The sequence below is a fragment of the Pseudophryne corroboree genome (assembly GCF_028390025.1).
Source record: "Pseudophryne corroboree isolate aPseCor3 chromosome 3 unlocalized genomic scaffold, aPseCor3.hap2 SUPER_3_unloc_10, whole genome shotgun sequence".
Lineage (NCBI taxonomy): Eukaryota > Metazoa > Chordata > Amphibia > Anura > Myobatrachidae > Pseudophryne > Pseudophryne corroboree.
Window position 1 is genome coordinate 941218 of NW_026967494.1, and position 20947 is coordinate 962164.

Sequence of the window (20947 nt, forward strand, 5' to 3'; positions counted from 1 at the left end):
CTATATATATTTCCTTTTCTCAAAGTATGTCCGTCTCCTCGGGCACAGTTTCTAGACTGGATCTGGTAGGAGGGGCCTAGAGGAAGGAGCCAGCCCACACCAATAAACTCTTAAAGTGTCCATGGCTCCCAAGGGACCCGTCTATACCCCATGGTACTAATGTGGACCCCGGCATCCTCTACGGACTAAGAGAAAAGGATTTACCGGTAGGTAATTAAAATCCCATTATTACTATTATTAATTTTATTATATGTAGTTGTGGGGATTGAAAATATTGCTCAAATTCTAGGATATATTAAAGCAGAGACCAAAATATCCATGGCATGTGTAACAGATGATAATTGGAGCAGAATGAAGCAAATGTATATCACACTCCTGGGAGTGTCACTGTGAAGTCACTTATATCTATAATAATAATATAGGGACATGACTGGGAAGGTGAGGGGATCTGGGTGTGTCACAGTGGCATCACGTATATCTATAGTCATAGTCCAGGGACATAACTGGGGAGGTGAGGGGATCTGGGAGTGTCACAATGACATCACATATCTATAGTCATAGTACAGGGACATGACTGGGGAGGTGAGGGGATCTGGGAGTATTTTCAGTGATATTGATGTCTCCCCCATTTCGCAGGCTTACACAGTAGTAAGGAAGACATCCAGTGAGTGTGAGACACCCAGCAGCCGTCCCTGTGTGTTAGTAGGACTGAGAAGGACACAGAGCCCCATTACGGTGCCTCCATCTCACTCACTGATGAGAGACACAGTGACAAGAAGATCCTGGAACTCACCAACAAGATCATTCAGCTGCTGACTGGAGAGGTAACTGCTGGGAATGAGACATTATACAGTAACACCAGGGGATGTGTCTGGGTGATGACTGGAGAGGTGACTGCTGGGAATGGAGCATTATACAGTAACACCAGGGGGACGTGTCTGGGTGATGACTGGAGAGGTGACTGCTGGGAAAGGGGCATTATACAGTAACACCAGGGGATGTGTCTGGGTGATGACTGGAGAGGTGACTGCTGGGAATGGGAAATTATACAGTAACACCAGGTGACGTGTGTGGGTGATGACTGGAGAGTTGACTGTTGGGAATGGGACATTTTACAGTAACACCAAGGGACGTGTCTGGGTGATGACCGGAGAGGTGACTGCTGGGAATGGGGCATTATACAGTAACATCGGGGATGTGTCTGGGTGATGACTAGAGAGGTGACTGCTGGGAATGGGACATTATACAGTAACACCAGGGGATGTGTCTGGGTGATGACTGGAGAGGTGACTGCTGGGAATGGGGCATTATACAGTAACACCAGGGGATGTGTCTGGGTGATGACTGTATCACTGTGTGTGTCAGGTTCCTATAAGGTGTCATGATGTCACTGTCTATGTCTCCATGCAGGAGGGGGAGTATATAGAGGAACACAGGGGTCTGTACAACGACGTGATAATGGAGAATCACCGGCCCACATCACTGGGTAAGAGTAGACTGTCATGTAATGTACAGGGGAGAGCAGGTATGGGGGCCCCCTATATACACACATCATCTGATAATCGCATATATACACTGTACTCAGTCACTGTGTGTCTCCTACAGATGGGCCCAGTAACAGAGATACCCCAGAGAGGTGTCCCCGTCCTCTGTATTCCCAGGATTGTACAGAGGAGAATCACAGGATCCCACAGGAGGATCAGGTAGGTGGGATTTAGGGTCTCCCCAATATACCAAAGTGACTGTCACTATATGATATGTAGAGAAGCTGTGTGTTTTATACACTGATATTATACTATTTCACCTCAGTCTAATCTGACTGTATGCAAATGTCATTATAGTGTTTCTTGGTTTTTTTTTAAGGTACGTCTGTCTGATATTAAAACAGAAGATATAGAGGGAGAAGAAGAGACGTATGTGACTGATATAAAGGCAGAAGATATAGAGGGAGAAGAAGAGACGTATGTGACTGATATAAAGGCAGAAGATATAGAGGGAGAAGAAGAGACGTATGTGACTGATATAAAGGCAGAAGATATAGAGGGAGAAGAAGAGATGTATGTGACTGATATAAAGGCAGAAGATATAGAGGGAGAAGAAGAGACGTATGTGACTGATATAAAGGCAGAAGATATAGAGGGAGAAGAAGAGACGTATGTGACTGATATAAAGGCAGAAGATATAGAGGGAGAAGAAGAGACGTATGTGACTGATATGAAGGGAGAAGAAGAGACGTATGTGACTGATATGAAGGCAGAAGATATAGATGGAGAAGAAGAGACGTATGTGACTGATATAAAGGCAGAAGATATAGAGGGAGAAGAAGAGACGTATGTGACTGATATAAAGGCAGAAGATACAGAGGGAGAAGAAGAGACGTATGTGACTGATATAAAGGCAGAAGATATAGAGGGAGAAGAAGAGACGTATGTGAGGGGTGATCAGCAGTGTAAGGAGGAGGAGATCCCTACAGATATCAGCACAGGTGAGTAATAAACACTTATTACAGAAGTCACATATTCTCATTGCTCAGTCACTACAGCAATCTCTTATTCTACACCCTCCTCCGCCATCAGCCCTGTTCTCAGTTAGGTGTTTATAACACAAGGCTATCAATGACAAACATCACATGTAGAGAGTTATTACATACAACACTATAATGTTATTAAAAGTAACAAGCAGAAGTTTATTATTAGTGATTATATATAAATGTGTATATATGTATGTATATAATATAATTAGTATTGTTTTTTGTGGAGTGTCTAATTTATATGCATTTTGTTAGATGATGCAGGTATGAAACATTTTCTGCTATACAGTAGACCTGAGATCACCAAATACAATTCGTATAAGATTCAGAAATAAAATTAAATTTGAATCTAGAACTTCAAGTAAAACAGATTAAGAGCTTATCACAAGTACATATCTGTATAATCATAAGACAAGCATTTTGCACTTGTTTGTCACCCTTGCATGGGCGGACTTGTTCTTATCCACTGCCAATTCACTCTAAATACAAATTGCGTACACCAACGCGTTTTGTCAATAGTGACTTCTTCAGGGGTGTTTTCTGTTAAAGGCTTTATCCTCAAATATCAATTGTGTAGATTTTAAATAATTGTGTAACCTTCAGACGGTAATTGTGGACTTGTTCATGATGAACACATTCCTAATTACTTGTGAATAATAGTTCCTGCTCTGTGCAGTTCTGAGGTTATGACTTTAGGGAATGTAATGGCCAGATACAGTATTGCTCAATCTAAGGTCTCCCAGTAGCCTTACTACATACATAAATGTGTCTTGCACTCACTATAATAACTAACAATAATAAACAGTGGAGTTTTAGTTCATGTATTGCTCAGTGCATTTAAGCCTGCAGCGCCTGACAAGGGACCTCACTATACTGCAGGTGCTACTCTATTGCTCAAAATAATTACCATAAAAACAGCTATCACATTAGTGTTAAACTTTAGGTTTGCTCTCAGCGGCGGAACAGTGGCTGAAAGGCTTGGATAGATTTTCAGAGCACCAGTCTGACGTGCCACCACAACTCACGTGGCCCTCCAATTCACCAGATCTGGGACTGCTTGGCTGGGTCCGGCATTGTACTGTTGCTGCAGTTCCTGATGCGTTTGGAATGATTGGTGGTTGCTAGGCGCCCTAAATGCCTGTGGTCCCGATTTGTCATGATCTACTTTCGCCCACTGTTCCGCCGCTGAGATTCTTGGTGTCCAGGCTTATTCCACTGTAGATGGATACTACTCACTGTCTACAAGGGATCACCAACAAACAAATGCCGGTCTCGGCCACAATCAATGGCTCCCTTTTGCCAGTTGCATCACGTGCACGACCCATGGTTCCATCTGAAAATGAAACAATGTCTCAACAAATTTGCATTGTATCAATACCTCTGGCATTCACAATGAGCATCCAGTAGTTTTAGTGTCACCATCTACACGCTTGTGCACGTCCCGTGTCATTAATATACCCGGTGGAACCGCCCATGTCGCCATCCGTCGCTCACTCCAGTACATCAAAGTGACGTCATCTGACACACGCTACATCCGGGGACACGGAGAGAACCTCGTCCACGTGACCTATAGTAATCAATGGGGACAAAAGTATCAAGTAACCTGCCAACAAAACAGTGTAACACCGGTCAAATTCTATCCTCTTAGATATATATATATGTTCCTGTGGCAGGATCCACAGGTTATCCACAGGATAACATTGGGATATGATGACGTGACAGCGGATTTGCAACAAACGGTCAAAGCTTTCAGCCTCCCAGTATGCAACGGGCCTGTCCATATATCTCTGCCTCCTGGCTCAGGCAAATCAGTTTTTCTCCGGCTGGTTCCACAGGTTATCCACAGGATAACATTGGGATATGCCGGAGGGACAGCGGAAATAGCACCAAACAGTCACGAGCTTTCTGGCCTCCCATGATGCATCGGGGCTCTTCCATATAATCCCGCCCACTGACTCAGTCAAATCAGTTTTTTGTTTGGTGCGGCAAGAGCCGGACCATGGTCACAGGGCTGCTGTTAGGGCAGCCCTAAGCTTTTATTATTTTATTTTTATAGTCTTACTATGTTTTGAGTGATCTTTCTTAACAGCATCTTAAACGCATGCTAGAAAGAGTCGCTCCAACAACTCTCCACCGGGTCGCAACAATGCTTACCTTTGCGGTACAGTGCTGTCTTGGCGGGCGTCTGTGACGGATGTTCTAGCAGGTCCAGCAGACGTAACCAGGCTGTGGCCGGAGCATGGGGAGAAGGTAAGGCATCGGTTTCCTTTTACTAGGGGTTTCCGGACATATTGGAGGAGACTACAAACAGTGGTTGATGCGCCGCCACTCTTAAGTGCAACAGCGCTACGCTTTAGGGACCATAGGCGCCAGGACTAGGTTGAGGCTGCGATCCCTAGAGTTTATGTCAACAAGGGGAGTCAGACGCTCTCCTGGTTGCCCCTCCCACCAGTTCATGACCAGTTTCCGTGCATCTCCCGTCCATGAACTGATGACCTCACTTCCCTCTCAGACGCTACAACGAGGGTACTCGGTCGCAGCTTGGGCCGCTGCGATGGTGTACACTAGAGTTTCCGCCTAGACCGGATCGCAGACAGGATCGTCTGCATATACGTATCGTTCACTGAGCGTCTGTGTCCGTTATTGAGCGTCTGTGTCTCTCATCAGTTACCGGAGCGGTAGTGTACACTAGTAGCGTCTGAATCTACTCAGCGTCTTTCGAGCGTATTGATAGATCATGGAAGTGGGGTGTGTCTCCCTGTATCCCACTCTACTGAGTAAGGGTTATACAGTAATAAGATTCTATCTACTTGTTAGTATGAATTGTTCATTTTGGTACATATTGCATATGAGGCCTGTACAGTACTGTTGTTTTCTACTAAAATGTCTGAAAAACTTGTTATAAGAGCTGTTAAAACATAAATACACTAATTGTACTCCTACTTACTTGTAAAGTAATTGTTTGTGGTTGATTATATTCTCATATGACAAAGTTTAATATTTAACATGTGACTGACTGCTAGTATGATTGCTGACTTTTTATATGTTGTCAGTTTTATTCTGAACCTCAATTCAGGTGCACGGTTGTGGTCAGATTGATTTCACTTATATATATTTGTGTGTGTGTGTGTGTGTGTGTGTGTGTGTGTGTGTGTGTGTGTGTGATTCTCAGTCACAAATTGTGTAGTTGGTAAACGCTGAAAAATTGACTGTCTGTGAGCGGCAAAAGTGACGAGGATAATTTATCAGGCACTCCTACATCCTTAACATGTTTATCTTGTAAAACGGGGATTTTAGAAGGAATGGAACAGTTTATTACTTATGATGGGTTATGTACAAACTGTTATGCACATCGGCAAAGTAAAAAGCAGGCTCCGGTTCAACAACCAGTAGAGCCATCATGGAGTATGTTCGCGCAGACCTTGTCTGCAATATTGGACAGATTAACTCCTGCAGTTCCACCCCAGGGAATAGGTTACACTATTAACCCATACATGCAGCTCCCTCCTTATGGTTTGGTTCCAGTAGCTTCTACAAGTAGCCAGGCTGTTAGGACCAGGGTAGATACATCCATGTTGCAGACTACACAAGATGATACAACAGATGAGGATACAGTGTATTCTAATACCCCATATGATGATCAGTCTGAGAGTTTTAGCTCAGAGGATATAGCTGAGCTTATTGATGCAATGAAGGCTATTCTCTCTTTGGAGGAATCAGCCAAGACAGTGTCAAAATCTAAAGCACCTGTGTTTAAACAAACAAAGACAGTTAGGACTGAATTTCCAGTATCAGAAGATCTGACGGAAATGATGGAAGAACCTTGGGCTACACCTGGTAAAAAATATAAGATTCCGAAAAAATGGGATTCTTATTATCCTTTTACAGCTGCGGATTGTTCAAAAAGAGAAGTTCCTCCTAAAGTAGATGCACATGTTGTGCGACTTGTGCGTAAATCTGTTTTACCATTGCCGTCTACTTCACTGACTGATGTTACAGATAGAAGAATAGATGGTTTATTGAAAAATATTTTTTTCTCTCTCGGGGGCTGTAGTAAGGCCAGCTATGGCTTCAGCCTGGATGACGAGAGCGATGGTAGAATGGGTGGAGAAACTAGAAAAAGGCCTCTCCCCTTCCACAGGGGAGGCGGAATCTCTTTTAGGCCGTATAAAACAAGCTGCGCAATATTTGGAAGAAGCAGCACTTGATATGGGTACAATTGCTTCTAACGCATCAGCCTTGACAGTAGCTGCTCGCAGAGCAGTTTGGCTACGTACTTGGAAAGCGGATGCAGAATCCAAGAAGGTTCTGGAAGCTCTGCCTTTCGCTGGTGATATTCTGTTTGGAAAACAATTGACAGATATTCTAGAATCGGAAGCTGAATCCAAGAAGGTCAGACTTCCGGTTAGTTATTATAACCCTAAGACTAGGGGTTTGAAATTTCTGCCATTTCGATGACAAGGCAGAGCAAAAGGGAAAGAGGAACCTAAGCAGCCCCAGTTCAATAAGTCAACTAGGGGTAGGAAGCAGTGGGCCAATAGACGGCCGGTTTCCAAGCCAGAACAGAAGCCATCAGTCTGAGGGTACTGGCCTCCAGCTGGAGGATTCCAGGGTTGGGGGCCGACTCCTTCAATTTGCACATATATGGCAGCAGTCGACGACAGATGCTTGGGTGCAGAAGGTGGTATCTCTCGGTTATGGTTTCCCCTTCAAGAGGCAGCCTCCTCAAAGGTTTTTTTGCACCAGTCCGTCTCGAATAGATTCGAAGGCAGTGCCCTGCAGGAAGCGGTTCAGAAATTGCTTCAGTCTGGTGTAATTATCCCAGTACCCCCGACACAATGGGGACAGGGGTTTTACTCCAATCTATTTTTGATGCAGAAGCCAAATGGGTCATTCCGACCCATTCTCAATCTCAAAATGTTAAACAAATACATTTGGTTTCCAAGGTTCCACATGGAGACATTATGCTCCATAGTTTTGGCCATGGAACCGGGAGATTACATGGTATCTCTGGATATACAGGATGCTTACCTACATGTGCCTATAGCACAGTCTCATCAGTGTTACCTCCGGTTTGCCATCCTCCAGCAACATTTTCAGTTCCAGGCTTTGCCCTTCGGGCTAGCAACAGCCCCCAGGGTGTTAACCAAAATTATGGTGGTTATGGCAGCTTATCTCCTCAAGCAGGGGATAAGAATATTTCCATACCTTGACAATCTTTTAATCCTAGCACAATCTCAGGAATTACTTTTGAGCCATCTTCAACAGACAATAGTTTGTCTACAAAGACACGGGTGGCTCATAAACTGGGAAAAGTCGTCTGAGTCCGTCACAACGGATGGTTCATTTGGGGGCCATATTGGATTCAGGTCTAGAGAGAATTTTGTTACCATGGAAAAAGATATCGAAGGTGCAAGTAATGACTCTGGAGTTGCTGCAGTCAGACTATATCAGTCCATGCAGCAATGTGACTGATGAGTCTGATGGTGTCTACCTTCGACATGGTGGAATATGCACAATTCCACTCCAGACCTCTACAGCATCTCATTCTGACCCGATGGAACGGAAGACATCAGACAATAAAAAGACAGATGATTAATATTCCAGTAGACGTAAGAAGGTCTCTAGCTTGGTGGCTACAGACAGACCATCTAAGCAAGGGGAGACCTTTTTTGGGTAACAGATTGGCAAATCCTGACAACAGATGCCAGTCTTCAGGGCTGGGGAGCGATGTTCGAAAGCCTCTGGTTCCAGGGAAAATGGACCATAAGGGAAAGTCGCCTGCCAATAAATCTGTTGGAAATAAGGGCCATATACATGGCTCTAGTTCAGGCAAAGGACAGTCTGCAAGGAAGACCAGTCCAGATCCGTTCAGACAATGCTACAGCGGTAGCGTACCTCAATCATCAGGGAGGAACTCACAGCAAAAGATTGATGGAGGAAGTAACTCACATACTAAGGTGGGCAGAGCTCCATCTCCCAGCATTGTCAGCAGTGTTTGTTCCAGGAGTGCTGAACTGGGAAGCGGATTTTCTCAGTCGACAACCATTCAGGAAACCGAATGGGCATTATACCCAGAAGTGTTTCAGACCATAGTAAACAGATGGGGGTTGCCAGAGATAGATCTCATGGCATCCCATCTGAACAACAAAGTTCCGATATACGGATCAAAAACAAAGGATCCCGGAGCAATCCTTGTAGACGCACTGTCAGTGAATTGGGAGTTTTGTTTTGCATATCTGTTTCCTCCAGTCTCCCTGTTACCCAGGGTAGTGAGGAAAATAAAGCAAGCAAAGGGAGCCATAATTGTAATAGCTTGGCCCAGAAGGCATTGGTACACAGATCTGCTAAGGATGTCCGTGGAAGCTCCAATACTGCTCCCTCAACGTCCAGATCTACTAATGCAGGGTCCTTGTTATCACAGTCATCTGGATTGTCTGTCTTTGACGGCATGGCTGTTGAGACCTCTATATTAGAAGCAAGAGGATTTTCAAAACAAGTAATTTAAACTATGCTTAGAGCAAGAAAACCTTTTTCAGCTCGTATTTATCATCGAATATGGCAAGCCTATACTCATTGATGTAGCGAAAGAAGTTTGGATCCAAGATCTTTTAAAGTATCCAGGATTTTGGATGGCTTCCTTGAGAGTTCAGGTATCAGCATTAACTTTATGGTTTCAGAAAAAGATTGCTGACTTACAGGATGTGCGTACTTTCTTTTCAGGGAGTGATACACATTCAACCACCTTTTGTTCCTCCTGCAGTTCCCTGGGATTTGAATCTGGTTCTTAAAATTCTTACAGGGACCTCCGTTTGAGGATCTCTTAAGAGAGCAGATCTTAAATGGTTGACGGCTAAAGTTCTCTTTCTACTGACAATGGGTCAGCTAGAAGAGTGTCAGATTTAGGAGCACTATTGTGTAGGTCTCCTTTTCTGATCTTTTTTCCAGATAAAGCAGTTCTCAGAAATAGATCTGGTTATCTTCCGAAGGTGGTCTCAAAATTGAACCTTAGCGAAGAGATTGTAGTCCCGGCTTTTCAGGTATCGAGACTTTCTGCGGGACGTGGTCCGTGCGTTAAGAATCTACGTGGATCGTACTAGTGCCATCAGAAAGACAGATTCTCTCTTCATTCTCTACGGATTTCACAGAAGAGGATGGCCTGCTAGTAAACAGACGCTGGCAAGATGGCTCCGAATGGTAATTTCAGAAGCTTATTCTCGTGCTGATCTCCCTGTTCCGGCCAATGTCTCTGCACACTACACATAAGGTAGGTCCTTCTTGGGCGGCACAACATGGTGCTTCAGCAGAACAGATTTGTAAGGCAACCACATGGTCTTCCATTAACACTTTCATTAGACATTACGCCTTGGATACTTTTGCCTCTCACGACGCTAAATTCGGACGATAGGTTCTCCTGTCTAATCAGGAGCGTACCCACCACTAAAAATGGCTTTGGGAATCCCACTGTTATCCTGTGCATAACCTGTGGACCCAGCCGGAGAAGTAGACGTTATGGTAAGAACTTACCGTTGATAACGTGATTTCTCCTATGTCCACAGGAATCCCACCCTGAAGCACCTGATTTGAGGATCTTTACAATCACTAAACCTCTTCCATCTTGTATGGAAGGGTGTGCATGTGTGTTCTTATCGCATGAACAGGGTTCTACATGATGTTCCTGCCTAAATTGCTGTGGAAACAACTTATTTGACTGAGTCAGTGGGCGGGATTATATGCAAGAGCCCCAATGCATCCTGGGAGGCCAGAAAGCTTGTGACTGTTTGGTGCCATTTCCGCTGTCGCTTCGGCATATCCCAATGTTATCCTGTGGATACCTGTGGACATAGGAGAAATCACTTTATCAACGGTAAGTTCTTAGCATAACGTCTATTTTGTTTGGTGCGGCAGGAGCCATAAGTTTTCTTATTTTATTTTTATAGTATTACTAATTTTTTTGAGTGATCTTTCTAAAAAAGCATCTTATACGCACCATAGAGTCGCTCCAACAACTCCTCGCCGGATCGCGACAACGCTTACCCACGTGTACAAGTGAGGCAGGCACAGGTTCTGGTAAACCTTCATGGGCTACTTTGCACAGACATTATCCAATGTAGCTATTCCCTATTAACCCATACATGCAACATTCATTCTGAGGTTTATACACCTAGGGAATTGTCAGCCTCTCAAAACAGCAGGCTGAAAGGCTGGTGGTAAGTAAATCACATAGACATGATACAACATCTTCACAGTCTACACATGTTTTAGATGAGGATTCGTTGGAGGATGAGGACTCATTGCACTTCAGAAGGTCTGGACATACCTGACATACCTGAGCTAATTAGTTCTATGTAAGCCATTCCATCTTTAGAAAAGGCAGCGGAGCCTGTGTTAAAAACTATAAAAACTAAGACAACTGTGTTTAAACATCCCAAAACAGCTGATGGAAATTTTGGGTTACGCCCAGTAGGAAGTTAGAATTCCAAGAAATGGAATTCCAATTATCCTCGTCCAGTTGGGCACTCTTTAAAAAAAAAAAAGGGAGGTGGCTTCCAAAGTAGATTCGCATGTCTTAGATTGGTCCGAAAATCTACATTACTTTTGTTTTCAACATCAATAAAAGATGTCACGGGGGGTGTGGTCTGACTGGAAAAGCAGCAGAAAGCAGGATAAAGGAGCACCTGCTTATATAGGTCCTTTCTGCCTTTTACAGCTGTCATACGGGTTCTTCCAGGCCCTTTCTTGCCCCTCTGTGTGTTTTGACACCCCGGTGTGTAGGTTGCGGCACCGGGGAGCCATTCATTTGGCTTTTGCAGGTTGCGGCCTACACCCGGATCCGAAGCTGCGGACTGAAGTTGTGCAGTGATCCCACCACAGACTGGACCTCAGCGAGGTAGCACTGCTACTCACCATGGGTTGTGCGCCCTGTCCACTTTTGTGCCTAGCCGTGCTGTTGGAGTCGTGTGGAGAGGCTGACTGGGAATCAGCGGTGACCGCGGCGGGAGACACTGAGCGGAGCTGCTTTCCCGGCATCTGATGCGGCACATACTACGGGGATTGGTGGCCTCAGCAGGGACACGTTAGTCAGCTCACCCGCCTGCAGCCTGCCTTCTCCTACTGTCTGGCCGTTGAAGCCCTGAGTCGTGGCAGCGGGGAATACACGCAGCGATTGCCTGTCATCTCTCCAGCAGTGTTCCGGCATCTCCCTCCTCTCCTCCTAACCCATGGTGCTACGGGGGAATCTGGCAGAGCTGTGAATTATAGAGGACATACACGTGGGGTTCCTGTGCAGCCAGATACACTACCCTGTGCCACTGCATCCTAGTACCCTCTCCTGCCTTATTACTGACCTGGTTCAACCACCCAGTTTTTTTTTATTTGGACTTCCCTGCCAGAAGTGGTCATCTTGAAAACTGGCAATATAGCCACATGCCCTCCTGAAACCAGCCGCTTCCCTGGGAGCTACAGACACTGACAGCCCATGATCAGTGCCCTTCACTACAGTCTCGGTGATTTCCGGCAGGGACTTCTGCCGCTGCGGCCCTACCTGGGCAGTAAGTGGTCGCCTGAACTGCTTTTATTATTATTATTATTGCCTGGCCTCCACTCCTGCTATGTCGACTCCCTCTGGTGGCAGACTGTGCTGACTACATCCTCCGTACTGTTTGCTGCTGGGGTTTTTTTTCCTCCTGCTCCCCTCAATCACCGTAAGATCCAATTAGAGCTCTTGGGGCTTCAGTATAGCTACGGCGCAACAGTCCATGTGTCCAAGACAGTAGCAGGCTCCAGTTGCTGGCTCCTATAAATTACTTTACCGCTCAAGGATGGCATCTTCTTGCTATTACCCATAAACAACTGACCTCACAATGTTTCTGTAACAGATGGCCACTGAGGGTCTATGCTCACTGATGTCTCCCTATTTCCACACTTCAATACTTCTGCTATTTCGCTACTGGCCTCCTGACCTTGTTCTCTAATCTCCGTAATGTTATGCTGAAGAATGGGCAGAACTGGAAAATCATCTCATAAGAAAGCTAAACCTCGTCCTCAACAGGAAACCTCTCAAACTGACTTGAGACCTTTTCTTCTTCCTAATCAGCTAACATTGAGCCCCAGTCCTGATCATTCAGAATCTTCTCCCATTCTGTCTTCTCCTCCAAGTCCTTCCATGATGGCTTAAACCCATTGTTTAAACTCGTTGTTTAAACCCATGGCAAGCCAGGTGGGCTTTCTTCTTCTCTCGGCTCTCCTTCAAACTCTTTAACCGCCCAGGAACCTTAAATTGAAGAGTAGATCCACTTTCTCATTCTTTTCAAACAGATGATTCACTCAACTCCTCTGAGAAACAGTTTATTCTGATTCCGGCTTCATTTGCTTCAACTCGTACTGTTCCTCTACCTCCGCCAGGGAGAACTTTTGTAGCACCAAAATTTTGCAGGAAATAGCTTACGTGGGCTCATTCTTCATCTTTCATGGGTCATGCCGGTGGTCTTAAGACTCTCCAGTTCATTCAGCGATTCTACTGGTGGCATCATCTTAAAACGGATGTCTTTGAATTTGTAGCAGCCTTTTCTAAATGTGTTCAACATAAAAGTCCACAAGCATCTCCCTCAGGTCTTCTTCATCCACTTCCAACACCTCAAAAGCCTTGGACTCGCATCTCTATGGATTTCATAACCGATTTGCCGGTCTCCAGAGGGCATACCACCATTTGGGTCATTGTGGAATGGTGTTCGAAGATGGCTCACTTCATACCCCTCACCGGTCTTCCCTCTGCTCCTCAGCTATCCAAATTGTTTTTCTCATAGATTTTCATTTGCATGGCCTTCCACAGGAAATAGTTTCTGATTAGGGTCCTTAATTCGTCGCCAAGCTCTCAGTTCTGTCCTAGGAATCAAGTTGAACTTCTCTTCAGCCTACCATCCCCAGACTGACAGACAGACTGAAAGAGTCAACCAAGATCTGGAAACTTTCTTACGGATGTTCATGTCCCCTGCTCAGGAAGACTGGATGGATTACCTCCCATTTGCTGAGTTTGCATACTATAACCTATATCATTCTTCTACCAATTCCACTCATTTCTTCATTAACTATAGTTTTCATCCATGAGTTCCTTCCTTCTAATCTCAAACACCTCTTGAGGTTCCTGCTGGTGAATCCGCTCTTCGTCAGTTCACTAAGATTTGGAGACAAATTCATAAGGCGCTACTTAAGACTTCCCAGAAATAAAAGACCTGCACTGATCGGAAACATAGGGCTGTTCCTAGTCTCAAAGTGGGAGATCGTGTTTGGATATCCACCAGAAACCTCAGACTCAAAGTTCCTACAAAAAGTTTGCTCCAAGATTCATCGGTCCGTATCCTATTAAGAGTGTTGAATCCTGTTTCTTACAGGGTGAAACTGCCTCCCTATTTGAAAATTCCCAATGCCTTTCACATTTCTCTGCTAAAGTCTCCTGTACTAAATCATTTTTGGGCAGCTTTCCCTTAACCTCCGAAGGTTCAAGCTGCTCAAAATGAGGAATTCGAGGTTCATAAGTTTCTTGACTTCCGCAAGAGGTATGGTTATCTCCAGTGTCTCATAGATTGGAGGGGATATGGTCGGGAGGAAAGATCTTGGGTGGCTGCAGAGAATGTTCATGGTCCAAGACTGAGTTATGCCAAGAATCCCACTAAGCAGCGTGGGTGTTCGGAGACCACCCTAAAAAGGGGGGTACTGTCAGCATCTGGAGTCTTACCACCGGTTATGGTCCCTGCGGCCTTCCTCTTAGCTGGCTTGTGTCGCTGCGATGGATAGGAACTACAGCAGCAAGGTCCTCCGGTGCGGCTGCCGGGTGTCTGGAGGTCCGGGTCCTGGGGAGCGGAGCATGGCAGCCGGAGGTGTCTGTTTCCGAGTGTCCTGTTGCTGGAGTGCAGCATCTGGGAGGCTGAGGCCAGAGGTAGTGGCAGTGTGCTGGTTCCACATGTGTCCTCTGTGCGGGGAGCCACCATGTTGAAGACCAATCCAAGACAATAGGTATCCCAGTTCACGTCCAGCCAATCTGGTACAGCCTTCACTTATAAAAAAGGGTTGATGCTTAGCTATGTTGCCAGTACTTCAAGTTACTTGCTGCTGTAAGGTGCCCTGAACTCTGTGCTCCCAGGTTAACCCCCGGTATCCTGGTTCTGTTGTTTCCACCTGGTGGTCAGTTTTGTTATTGCAGTCCTTTGCTCCCAGTCCACCTGCTCTTGTGGTTTAACCACTGGGCCCTCTATCTGGAAGAGGGTCTCCATTTGCTGATGGTGCTCACAGCGATCCTCTCTTCAGCATCGTTTACAAATCACAAGTCACTTCTTCATTTAGTATTCTTCAGCATCGTTTACAAATCACTAACCTTTCGTCTTTCAGAATTCACTCAGACTTCTCTCCTAGTCGTTGTGTATGATTGAGGTCTCATTAAAACTGAATTCCTCTTTCTTCAGTGTATCATTCCGGGTCATTGTCCTCATTGCCTACCGCTCTACATCTTCGGGCCTAAGTCTTCAATCCATGAGTAAGAACTGCATTCAGCCACCTTGTTTCCTTCCTTTGCCGATTAGCTGCTCCCTCAGTCAATTATCAGTCGTCAGATCCCCAACTCAAGCCAAGCGTGACGTGGAAGAAGGGGAATTCCTGGTTTCTCTGGATATTAAGGATGCGTATCCCAATATGGCCGCCTCTTCAGGCTTACCTCAGGTTTGCACTGCAGGACAGTCACTACCAGGTCCAGGCCTTGCCTTTCGGCCTATCAACGGCACTGAGGGTGTTATCAGGGGTGATGGCAGAGATGTTGCTACAACTCCGCAAGCAGGACGTGAACATCGTTCTATACTTGGATGATCTCCTCATAATGGCTACATTCAGAGCACAGTTGATGGAAAAGATCAGCCTTCCAACACGACTACTCACGGATCATGGGTGGATTCTCAATCTGCAGAAATCCCACCTAGAACCTTCGCAGAGGCTTCAGTTCCTGATAATGATACTGGACACAGTGTCTCAGAAGGTGTTCCTTCCTATGGACAAGGCAAAGATAATTCAGACGATGGTATGTTCCATTTTGAAGCGGAACAAAATCTCGGTACATCTTTGCATACGCTTACTGGGAAAGATGATGGCCTCCAACGATGCAATTCGGTACAGAAGATTTCATGCATGACCATTCCAGCTGGATCTGCTGGACAAATGGTCTGGGTCACATCTGCACATACGCCAGATGATATGCCTTACACGAAACGCCAGGATTTCCCTCTTATGGTGGTTGCTGATCTCCCTTTCAGAGGGTTAACACTTCGGAATTCATCATTGGATTCTGCTGACAAAGGATGCAAGCCTCCATAATTGGGGTGCAGTGACCCTAGGGGCTCGGTTCCAATGAAGGTGGTCTGATCAAGAAGCTTCCCTTCTGATAAATGTTTTGGAACTCAGGGCGATTTACAGTGCCTTTCTGCTGACCTCTTTATATCCTTCAGTATCAGGCCATACAGGTATGGTCAGAAAACACACCAACTGTGGCGTACATAAACTAACAAGGAGGTCCAAACAGCAGAGCTGCAATGAGGGAGGTGTCACAGATATTCCTCTGGGTGGAGCGGAATCCCAAGGCCATTTCTGACATATTAATTCCGGGAGTAGACAATTGGGGAGCAGACTTCCTCAGTAGACACGATCTGCACCTGGGGGAATGGGGCCTCTACCCGCAAGTGTTTCAGCAGATATTTCATCGGTGGGGCTACCCGCAAATCAACTTGTTGGTTTCTCAGCTCACCAAGAAGCTTCTGCGTTACTGTTCTGGGATGAGGGATCCACAGGCCACAGCAGTGGACGCTTTGGCGAAACCGTGGATTTACTGGTTGGTGTACTTGTTGCCTCCAGTTCCTCTAATTCCAAGAGTTCTCAAAAGGCAATTCTGATTGCCCCAGACTTAGCCCCACAGGGCCTGGTATGTACACATTTTAGCCTTATTACTCGTAGGCCTCTGGCCTCTGCCAATTCAGGATGATCATCTTACACAAGGGCCATTCGTCTATCCAGACTTACCACGGCTACGTTTGATGCAATGGAAATATATTGGGAGGATTTTTCCAGGTAAAGAGATTCCGGGCAAGGTTATCTCGACTATGCTGAAAGTCGCATCGAAATATTACCATCGCATATGGAAGAAATGTGTCTCTTGGTGTGAAGGTCAACCGTATTCTGCTGTGGATTTTCATCTGGTACATTTCTTGCACTTCCTGCAGGCTGTTGTGGATGTGGGCCTACGTTTAGGCTCCATAAAAGTGAAAAATCTCAGCCTTGTCTTTTTCTTCCAGGGAACAATTGGCCGTTCCCCCAGTGGTCCTTCATATTCGACCACCCTTTGTGCCTCCCACAGCACCGTGAGTTCTCAATTTGGTTCTGGCCTTTCTCCAATCGGTTTGATTGAACCTTTCCACAAGGTGGACATGGAGTATTTGACATGGCAGGCTATCATGTTGTTAGCCTTGGCCTCAGTGAGGTGTGTTTTGGAATTAGGGACCTTATCCTGTAAGAGTCCTTCTCTGGTGTTTCATGAGGATAGAGCGGTGCTTAAAACTCGCTAGACATTCTTACCTAAGGTGGTGCCAGCATTTCATATCAATTGGCCGGTGGTGGTTCTGGTTGTCACTGGCACGTCTGTTACACCAATGTCCTTGGACGTGGTTCGGGCTTTGGAGATTTATGCCAAGAGGTCAGCTATTCTCAGAAAATCAGACTCGCTCTTTGTTCTCTATGATGCTTCAAAGATTGGTTGTCCTGCTTCGAAGCAGTCTATTGCGTGTTGGATCAGGCTTACGATCCAACAGGCTCACTCTTCGGCGGCTTTGCAGCTGCCAAGGTCTGTTCAGGCCCACTCCACACGGACAGTGGGTTCTTCCTAGGTGGCTGCCCGGGGTGTTTCGGCTTTGTAGTTATGCTGGGCAGCTACTTGGTTGGGTTCGAACATGCTGTAAAGTTTTAAAGGTTCAACACCTTGGCTACTGAGGGCCTTCAGTTTGGTCAATCAGTTTTGATGGGGTCTCAGCACTCTCCCACCCAGTTTGGAGTTTTGGAACTTCCCCATGGTACTAAGACCAACCCAGTATCCCCTTGGACATTAGAGAAAACAGGATTTTAATATCTACCTGTAAATCCTTTTCTCATAGTCCATAGAGGATACTGGGCGCCCGTCTCTGTGCTTTCATATTTTCCAGCAAGAGTTGTTCTTGTGGGTTGTAGTTTTGTGGTTTTGCTGTCCCTATTTTCAAGTTGTGGTTAGTGTTGCTATCCTCTTGTTATGTTGTGTGCTAGTTCGTTCTCTCACCACTTTCCTGTCTCTTTTCCGCCTTTCAAAGTATGTCCGTCTCCTCGGGCACAGTTTTCCTAGACTGAGTCTGCAGGAGGGACATAGAGGGGAGGAGCCATCACACTCTGAAGAAGTTTTAAAGTGCCAGGCTCCAATGGACCCCATCTATACCCCATGGTACTAAGACCATCCCAGTATCCCCTATTAACTACGAGAAAGGGATTTACCGGCAGGTATTAAAATCCTATGTTTTCAGAATAGCAGGGCCATCCTCGGGTGAAGGTATCACTGCAAAGACGCCGTTTCACATTACAATAACCTTAGTAGGAAATACCCATTTGTATTGTACATTTCCTTGGGTGGAATAGACGCCTTTTGGCCAGTGTCACAGGAGAAATTTCTACAGATTATCCAGGCACTCACCTGTGGATGAGGAATACAAAGCAGCCTGTAGAATGCGTTCTTTAATATGAAAAAAAGTGGACCCTGAGCAGAGTGTCCCTCGGTGCTTGGATCGGGGCCTGTTTACCCACCGGTGACCCGCTAACCGGGATGCTGGCGCTGTACTCACCACTCTGGCTTTGTTAGGGGGTGGCGGCCATGCTGCGGGAGTGAGCAGTCACCTCGTGGGCTTGCGATCAGCACCCTCAGGAGCTCAGTGTCCTGTCAGCAGACTAGAGAACCACTAGAGAACCATTAACTCTTCAGAAAGTTGGTTCCTACTCCCACGAAGCAGGGAGGCTGTTGCCAGCAGCCTTCCTGAAACCTAACTAACTCTAGAAAATAAACAACTCCTAGGAGTTCCCCTAGCTGTGTCCGGCTCCTCCGGGCACATTTTCTAAACTGAGTCTGGTAGGAGGGTCATAGAGGGAGGGGCCAGCCCACACTATTAAACTCTTAAAGTGCCAGTGGCTCCCAAAGGACCCGTCTATACCCCATGGTATTAAATGGACCCCAGCATCCCCTAGGACGTAAGAGAAAGTAGATTATTACCTAGCAGATGATGATAATTGCAAGGTATCATATGGTGTATTGCATGTAAAGTACCTTGTTCCACACCTACTCTGCTGTAGCAATATACCTTATATAAGGGTGAGTAACACATATACAGGCTTACCAGCGTATGAGCACACACATAAAGGAATGCTACCTTACCAATGCTTCCAGGAGTAACGTTAGGAGACATTTCTCTGATCCATCAGCTCATATGACTGATGTTATTGTTCATCTAGAATCTCCAATTCATACGATATGTTCCCCATCCATTGTTTTACATTGGTGCTGAGATAGGACTTGGCGAGTGACTACATCTCCATTTATACTTCATGGTTAGTTACCAGTACAAGAGAGAGATATATCTAAGTCTTATTATAATATTACATTTGTTATTGTGAGTGTTCTCAGGAGGGTGGACACAATGATAGTCTTAGACACAGTATTATAAAGCCTTCATTAAAAGTTATGTTTTATACACACACATTTACAATTAAGTGTCCCAGCGAGTTGTCTTCTCCTATTGTTTACAAGATTAATATTGTTACAGAAAATGTCACATTTCCATAATGTATTTTATTTCCAGCAGATGGACACACAAGCAGGAATATCTCAGAAGGACATCTAATGTAATGAGAAGCTGTGACAATATACGATATACATTGTCTAGTATTATCAGAAAAGTTGGAAGGCAGCTCCGCTTCCACCTCCTGAGCCCACGCTTCAATAGCTTCAGAAGCCCATGTCGCTGCAATAGTGGGCCAAATGCACAGCTCCTGCTAGGGTGTAAATCGTCTTTAAGCAACCCTCCACACGCTATCCATCGGCTCTTTTAGAGAAGTGACGGTAGTTACAGGCAGAACTGAGGATACCACTATCCGCGCCACCTGCGAATCCACCGGCGGGGGTGATGCCTAATTTTTACTTCGCTCAGCAGCGAGGGGATAGCGAGCCAGCATCTTCTTGTGAGGTGTGAACTGCTTACTCAAATTTTCCCAGGATTCCTGACGTATGTCATCTAAATGGTCAGAATGAGGTAAAACTTATGTAACAACCTTCTGACGTTTAAATCTGTCCGGTTTCTTAGAGGCAGCGTCAGGCTCTGGGTCATCAGTAACTTGAAGAATTAGTCTGATAGCCTCCAATAAGTCAGGAACATCCACCTGTGAGACAGATTCCCCATCAGAATTATCTGGATCAGTGTCTGTGGGGTCAGTATACACGCCATCCTGATCCAACGAGGTGTCTGGGACCTGGGTGGATTGCGAGGAAGTAATGGCCTGCTTAGAGGACCCCTTGGTCTTAGGTGGGCAAGAGGTAGATTTTTGTTTAGTCAATGAGTGGTTCAATTGCTGTAACTAAGAAGAACCTGAACCCTCTGCTGCTATATTTTCCTCCAATGTGTCTGCAGCATCACCACCACGCAATGTGTGATCAGCCCCAGCTCCGTCACCCTGTGTAGGTGACATATCTGAAAGCTCAATTTACGGGCAACCTAGTACAATATCAGCAATCTAATACCTTAACAAGAACCCCCTGTGCAGTGTATTAACACAGAGAACTCAAGAGGTATATGGTGACTGAAAATCAGAGAAAAAACACACGAGTATATTCTGTGAAACACCTATATTAACCAATAACCCTGACGCACTTAGCCCCCTCAGGACACAGAATATAGGGATAGCAGTATGAGTGAGATACACAGAGTAGGTACCACACAGCAGCTATATGCACACACAGTCATATGTACAATGCAGAAATTATGACATGCAATAAAACTGCACTGGACCTGCAATACAAAGTAATACTAAGTACAGCTATACACTCAATAGATATATCAATGCACAGTAAAGACTGGATGTATATCACATGGTACTTGTACTAAATAACCCCGACTAACCGTTTCTTAACTAACACTGTCAGCAGACATGTAGAATACCTAAGTGGCCTGTAAAATGCACAGCGCTGACATGCAGGCGGCTTTACAGAGGAGGATTTGCCCAAACAGTCCCAGGATCAGCATAGCATGTGGAAATGGCGCCCAGACGCTGACAGGGAGTGAGGGAGAGAGAGATGCAGCTCCAGGGTGGGAACATTTAATCTAA

The 20947-nt window shown here is 45.5% G+C and overlaps 1 long non-coding RNA gene and 1 pseudogene across 1 annotated transcript; one reads left to right on the plus strand and one right to left on the minus strand.

Annotated features, from left to right (window-relative positions):
• Positions 1–20947, minus strand: part of LOC134983208 (zinc finger protein 585A-like) — a 122534-nt pseudogene that overhangs the window by 67258 nt on the left and 34329 nt on the right.
• Positions 639–1701, plus strand: LOC134983210 (uncharacterized). Its single transcript, XR_010191611.1, has 3 exons — positions 639–824; positions 1411–1486; positions 1606–1701. It is a non-coding gene; the product is annotated as an uncharacterized LOC134983210 (long non-coding RNA).